The 6,804-nt window shown below is 35.4% G+C and overlaps 1 pseudogene; it reads right to left on the bottom strand.

Moving 5' to 3' along the window:
- Positions 1 to 5,110: 5,110 nt before the first annotated feature.
- Positions 5,111 to 6,500, bottom strand: LOC100682850 (annotated as a pseudogene).
- Between the last annotated feature and the right edge of the window lie 304 nt (positions 6,501 to 6,804).

Raw genomic sequence — 6,804 nt, 5'->3', positions numbered from 1 at the left:
AGCAACCTGTTTATAGAAATACTCTTTTGTAAAGATGAACTTAAGAAATGAATGAGAACAGGGTATGAAAAAAGATCATAGTTTTAAATTAGGAGACTAACTGAAGGGAGTATTAACAAATTAAAATCATTGTAAACATACACTTTTTTTAATGACTCAACTTCCACACAGTAGAGAAAGTCTTCCTTGAACATATGCACTTTAGATTTATCAAATAATAACTAAGAAGAAAATAGAACAGTATAATTGAGATGATTTAAAACCATTCACTTGCAATTTTATGATTCGGTAAAAGGCATATTCTTTCTGAATTTTCAAAAAATCAATAGCACTATTAGATTATTAACATTTGTAAATGTCTATACCACTGAAGTAAATATAAAGAAATGCTTAGAGTCAGCTTAAAAAAATAAAACTGAACTTTCACATATATAAGACAGCAGAACCTCTAATTACCCTAGCACTTTAAAACTCTTTTCTTTTAGAAAAGTGTGTTACGATTGCCATCTAAATAGGTTGGAAAGAGGAATAAAGTAATCTTATTATATCATGTGGCAAACAGCATGAAATATTCCAAACCATAATTCACAAAATGATACCCTAGAAAAAGGAACAGAGCTCAAAGAAAAAAAGTAATTGGAAAATATTAGAAATATAAAGGACATCTGGGATCCCTGGGTGGCTCAGAGGTTTAGCACCTGCCCTCAGCCCAGAGCATGATCCTGGAGGCCCCGCGATCGAATCCCACATCGGCCTCCCTGTGTGGAGCCTGCTTCTCTCTGTCTCTGTCTCTGTCTGTCTGTCTCTCTCTGTGTCTCTCATGAATAAATAAATAAAATCTTAAAAAAAAAGAAAAGAAAAGAAAAGAAAAGTAAAGAAATATAAAGGACACCAAAATGCTTTACAAAGCCAGTGAATACTATTTAAACATTATTACTTAAACACCCAAGCCAATAGGCTCCCACATAAAATTTGTGTCAGCCTGAGCTTGTTAGGGTTTCTATAAGTAGAAAAAAAACAGTATTTTCTTTTTTTTTTACTTTTCATAAGAAAGACTCTGAGGTAAAATAATAGAAGTCATTTAAAAAATGGGTTATATTATTACTCAATCCTAGTGAAAACATTAAAGCTATACATTTGGAAATATCTGTATAAGCAAACATTTCACTATGAAGTTCCTCTATAAAAATATATCTATGGTGAATATTAAATTTTAACATGTCAATTCATTCAACTATATTTTTGAACCTAAATATATATACATTGAAATGTTTCTACTTAACAAAAGTAGAAAAATACTATTACAGGAAGGAAAAAGGCAGTTTTCCAAAAGTATATTTAGTATGATTCAAATACTGTGAAGAAAACATACATGATTTCCTATAGTTTTACACATGTCCAAACTTTGGCTAATTCTTGTATATTAAGAAAGAATATATTTCAGTAATAATTATGAAGCATAAAAACAGTGAAAGATTGTATGCTTCAGGTTAGATCTATATACATGAGGAATTTGCAATCTGAAAATTTACACATAAGACAGACTGCATTGAGAAAATATATTTTTAAAAAAGAAAGACAATTTTGTCATAAAATATTAAAATAAATGTCTTAAGTCTAATTAAAATATACTAAACTCACTTTAGAATGAGATTTTTTATTTTCAAGTATGTGATTCTATAACATAGACTGTTTTATTCTCTTTTCTCACTTATCAATACCTATCAGTTTTCCTCTAAATCATAGAGCTTCTGAACATTTTCTGAAGAATTGACATTATTTTAATTCCTCAATACATTTTTCCAAAAAGTTAAGATGTATACCCATAAGCAAATTGCAAACTGCAAAGTCTACCTAAATCTCCTAGTTTGTCTGATACTCCAGTAATTTCAAACAAACAGCGTTACATTAGCTCTATCTTTAGTACAAACTTTAATGACAAGGAATTCACACTTAAGAAGAAAGAAGAGAACTGAGTTCCCAGTGGTTTATGGCAAAAAAAGGGGGGAGGGTATGTTCAAGGGAAATTATGCCTAATTGATTTTACTTTTTGTGTATAAGGTAAAATAATATATGTCATAAAAGGAAAATAAGAATCAGAAGAAATTCAATATGTGACCTCAGACACACATAGTATCATAAATACTCCTATATGGGTTTCTAAAAAATAAATACAAGTATAGTTTAGACCGGAAACAAAATATCAGGCAGTTGATCATCTGAGATTTTTATTATTCTTTGTGTGCATGCATGCATGTGTGTGCTCCATATATAGCCATGATTGTTCAAATTAAGAAAAAATCCTACAGTAATTATTTCTCCAAGAGATACGCCCTAAAGTAGCCAAGAACCAGAAAATACAGTATGGCTCTCACCATAGTATTCTATCTTTTAATATAAAAAGGACTCAGGCAAAATGTCAAATGATATAAAATAATTATGTTATCAGCATCTAGGCTAATTCTTATTTTCCTTATGTAATCTCTATTATTTTCCCTTAGTTATGTCAAAAAATAAAATTTATGAGGAATAATTTCCATTGGATACAGGAAATTATAACCAAAACCTCTAAAATGTTTGTCGAATGAATAAATAATTATTTAAATGACACCATAGAGAAAAGGGCTTTAAAAAATATCATTCTACTGTTAAAAAGCTATTGTAGTATAATTTAGCTTTATAACATCTTCTTAGTTATCTTTAAGCATAAATTCTATTATTTTCCACCTGATGTTGAAAAAGGAATTTTTATGCTGTGAGCTATAAAGGAAGACATTTTTAGAATTGTTGAAATACTGCTGTGCAGAAAGAACATCAAATCAAACAGAAATAATGTCACTAAAATATGTACCGTGTGTGCATCAATATATTGCCCTGGTTTGCATGACTGACTCCTACACAGCACACTCCAGTAACCATGGGTTTTTGAATATTAAGTCTGTGAGGGCTAATTGCAATTTATTGAATATGTCAGTGAAGCAGAACTTCAGTAAATCAAGTCCAAGTAGTAGGTAGGTTATAGCATTTTTTTCCCCTGTTCTTTTAACCAAATGACGATTTCTTCTTCAGTTATTTCTTTCAATCAGCAAAAGTTACAAATAGTCTAGGAACTCACTGTGGCAGAAGAGTAATGGCTGAAAGACCAGATGATCCTGTTTTATGACCCTTGGCACAAAGATTAAACCCTCTATTTCCAGCAATGCACAATTTCATGCTATTTCAGGGAGCTTGACCCTGAACTGAACTTCCTTCAGACTGTTCAGTTCAATCTGAAATATAAGAGTTACTGACAGTCTGTAGCATGTAATGAAAAAAATAATGGAGGGACAGCTGTCTGCTTTCACAACCCTGCCATTGATGTTGCAAGAGGAAAAACTGTGGGGATGGTGGATTCAGAAGAAAATGAGTTGGGATTTAACATTTGTAAAGAGGAATCCTTTTGTTATGTACTGATTTGGAGTAAATCTGTGGCAGTGGAATCAAATTTGGGACAGTTTTCTTTGCAAAGTAGAAAGGAACATAACCAATTTTCCAGTAGCTGATTATGTTGTGTTTATCTGGGCTCCTGATTAAATGTTATATATTATTTTTCTTTCTTAAGTCTGATACCATTTGAAATATACAAGAAAATTTCTTGAATAAGGGCAAAATTATAATATTACCAATTTTAAATTCCTTGTAGAATTATTTTTTATTTAAATCATTATATTGGAGAATATACTGAGTTCTTTGTATTTGGAATTAAAATATCAAAGATTATGACATTTATAGGTATGTTTTTAAGAGTATATAGAACCTCTTATTCTAGAGTGCTTGGGTGTCTCAGTCTGTTAAGCTTCTGCCTTCAGCTCAGGTCATGATCCCAGAGTATGAGATAGAGTCCCACATCAGTCTCCCTGCCTGGTGGGGAGTCTGCTTCTCCCTTTACTCCTCCCCTCTGTCTGCACTTTCTTTCTCTCTCTCTCTCAAATAAATAGATTCTTAAAAAAAAAAAAAACAAAAACAAACAAACAAACAAAAAACCCTTCTTCTTCTAATATAAACATAACAATACAGAAAATTTGTCTTTGAGAAGTTTCGGTTTCCACTACAATAGCATAATAAGCAAGAAGACGTGACACAGATTCCATTAAAACTTTCAAAAACTCAAATTTAATGACGGCAATTATCACTGAGCTTTGTGACTTAAATCTATGAAATATGACATTGAAAACTTTGGAGAAGAGCAATTTAGAATGCTGAAAGTACTTGCACAGCTCTGAATTGAAACATGAAATTCTTGAAAGGTTTCTGGAAAATACAACACTGTCTCTGGAACGAATACAGAAGCTCCCTTCCACAATTTAAAGACACTGCACAGCAGTTGTCGATGACATTCACAAAATAAAATAATAGGGGAACTGATACACTTTAGTGGCTCATGTACTTTTTTAATAAATTATAAAATATCATTTCAATTAGTATAAATGGTAATATTAAACAGAATTAATCTTTACTCACAGGGTTAGTAATTTTGTTAAATGAGAGCTAAAAACTTGGGGGAAAAGCAATTGAACTTTGACAATTCATGTTAAATGGAATAAATGACTTCTCCATTTATTTTTATTATTTCCTCTCATTAAACTTTTGTTTTAATGGGTCTCAAAATTCTGTGACAGATTTTTGGTCAAGTTTTTTCCATTAAAAAGTATTGATTTTAAAAACTAAGAACTTAAAACTGCCACACACATGAAAAAACAAATGGGGGCAGCCGGAGTGGCTCAGTGGTTTAGCGCCACCTTCGGCCCAGGGCGTGATCCTGGGGACCCGGGATCGAGTCCCCCATCGAGTTCCCTGCATGGAGCCTGCTTCTCCCTCTGCCTGTGTCTCTGCCTCTCTCTCTCTCTCTCTCTCTCTCTCTCATGAATGCTTAAATAAAATCTTTTTAAAAAATTAAAAAAAAAAAAACAGCCCACAAAACATTCTCCTTTCCTCCTGAAGGTTTTATGATGCATTTTATCCTTAACCAGTCTTTTACTATTAAACTTAAATGGCCAGTTGACACAAACAGTTCTGAGACTGTTCTTCCACCACTGATTAAGACTGGGGTGGCAGGTATTGGGGATAATATTCATTTAGCCTTCTGAGCTTTCTGGGCCGACTTGGTGACTTTGCCAGCTCCAGCTGCCTTCTTGTCCACTGCTTTGATAACACCCACAGCAACCATCTGTCTCATGTCACGAACAGCAAAACGGCCCAGAGGAGGATAGTCAGAGAAGCTCTCGACACACATAGGTTTGCCAGGAACCATATCAACAATGGCAGCATCCCCAGATTTCAAGAACTTGGGACCATCTTCCATCTTTTTTCCAGAATGATGATCTCTCTTCTCCTTCAGCTCAGCAAACTTGCCAGCAATGTGAGCTGTGTGACAATCTAGCACAGGTGCATATCCAGCACTGATTTGGCCTGGATGGTTCAGGATAATCACCTGAGCCATGAAGCCAGCAGCTTCCATTGGTGGGTCATTTTTGCTGTCAACAGCCACATTGCCACCACGAACATCTTTGACAGATATGTTCTTCACATCGAAGCCCACATTGTTCCCAGGAAGAGCCTCACTCAAAGCTTTATGGTGTATTTCAGCCAACTTAACTTCAGTTGTAACATTGACTGGAGCAAAGGTGACCACCATGCCAGGCTTAAGAACACCAGTCTCCACTTGACCCACGGGGACAGTACCAATACCACCAATTTTGTAGACGTCCCGGAGAGGCAGAAACAAGGGCTTATCAGTTGGGATGAGTTGGTGGCAGAATGCAATCCAGAGCTTCAAGCAGTGTGGTTCCACTGGCATTCCCATCTTTACACGTGACTTTCCACCCCTTGAACCAAGGCATGTTAGCACTTGACTCCAGCATGGTGTCACCATTCCAACCAGAAATTGGCACAAATGCTACTGTGTTGGGATTGTACCCAATTTTCTTACTGTAGGTGCTGACTTCCTTAACGATTTCCTCGTATCTCTCCTGGCTGTAGGGTGGCTCAGTGGAATCCTTTTTGTTAATACCAACAATTAGTTGTTTTACACCCAGTGTGTAAGCCAGAAGTGCATGCTCACGGGTCTCCCTATTCTTGTGGATACCTGCTTCAAATTCACCAACACCAGCAGCTGCAATCAGAACAGCACAGTCGGCCTGAGATGGGCCTGTAATCATGTTTTTGATAAAGTCTCTGTGTCCTGGGGCATCAGTGATGGTCACATAAAACTTGCTGGTCTCAAATTTCCACAGGGAGATACCAATGATGATACCATGTTCACCTTCAGCTTCCAGTTTATCCAAAACCCAGGCATACTTGAAGGAGCCTTTTCCCATCTCAGCAGCCTCCTTCTCAAATTTTTTGATAGTTCTTTTGTTGATCTCACCACATTTGTAGATCAGATGGCCAGTAGTGGTAGACTTGCCCGAATCTATGTGTCCAATGATAGCGATGTTGATGTGAGTCTTTTCCTTTCCCATTTTGGTTTAGGTTTAGCAGTGGTTTTCACGACACCTGTGTTCTGGCGGCAAACCCGTTGCAAAAAAGCGATTTCTCCATTTGTGAATACAAAGCCAACTAGTTCTAATTTTCTCTCTCACTGTGTCAGGATAATATGAAGTTAAGTATTACACATTACATCTCAGAGTGATGTAAATCACAGACATCTTTGTAGTATCCTTATAAAGGTAATATGGTTAGAGAGGACATGTGCATATTGACTTCAGGTTAGACAGATGATCCAGACTTAGAGTTCCCAGTTTACAGCGATTGGTCCAAGAGGAG

Source organism: Canis lupus, chromosome 8, assembly GCF_011100685.1.
Source record: "Canis lupus familiaris isolate Mischka breed German Shepherd chromosome 8, alternate assembly UU_Cfam_GSD_1.0, whole genome shotgun sequence".
Lineage (NCBI taxonomy): Eukaryota > Metazoa > Chordata > Mammalia > Carnivora > Canidae > Canis > Canis lupus.
Note: the sequence above shows the minus strand (reverse complement) of the source record. Positions and strands in the feature narration are given on the sequence as shown.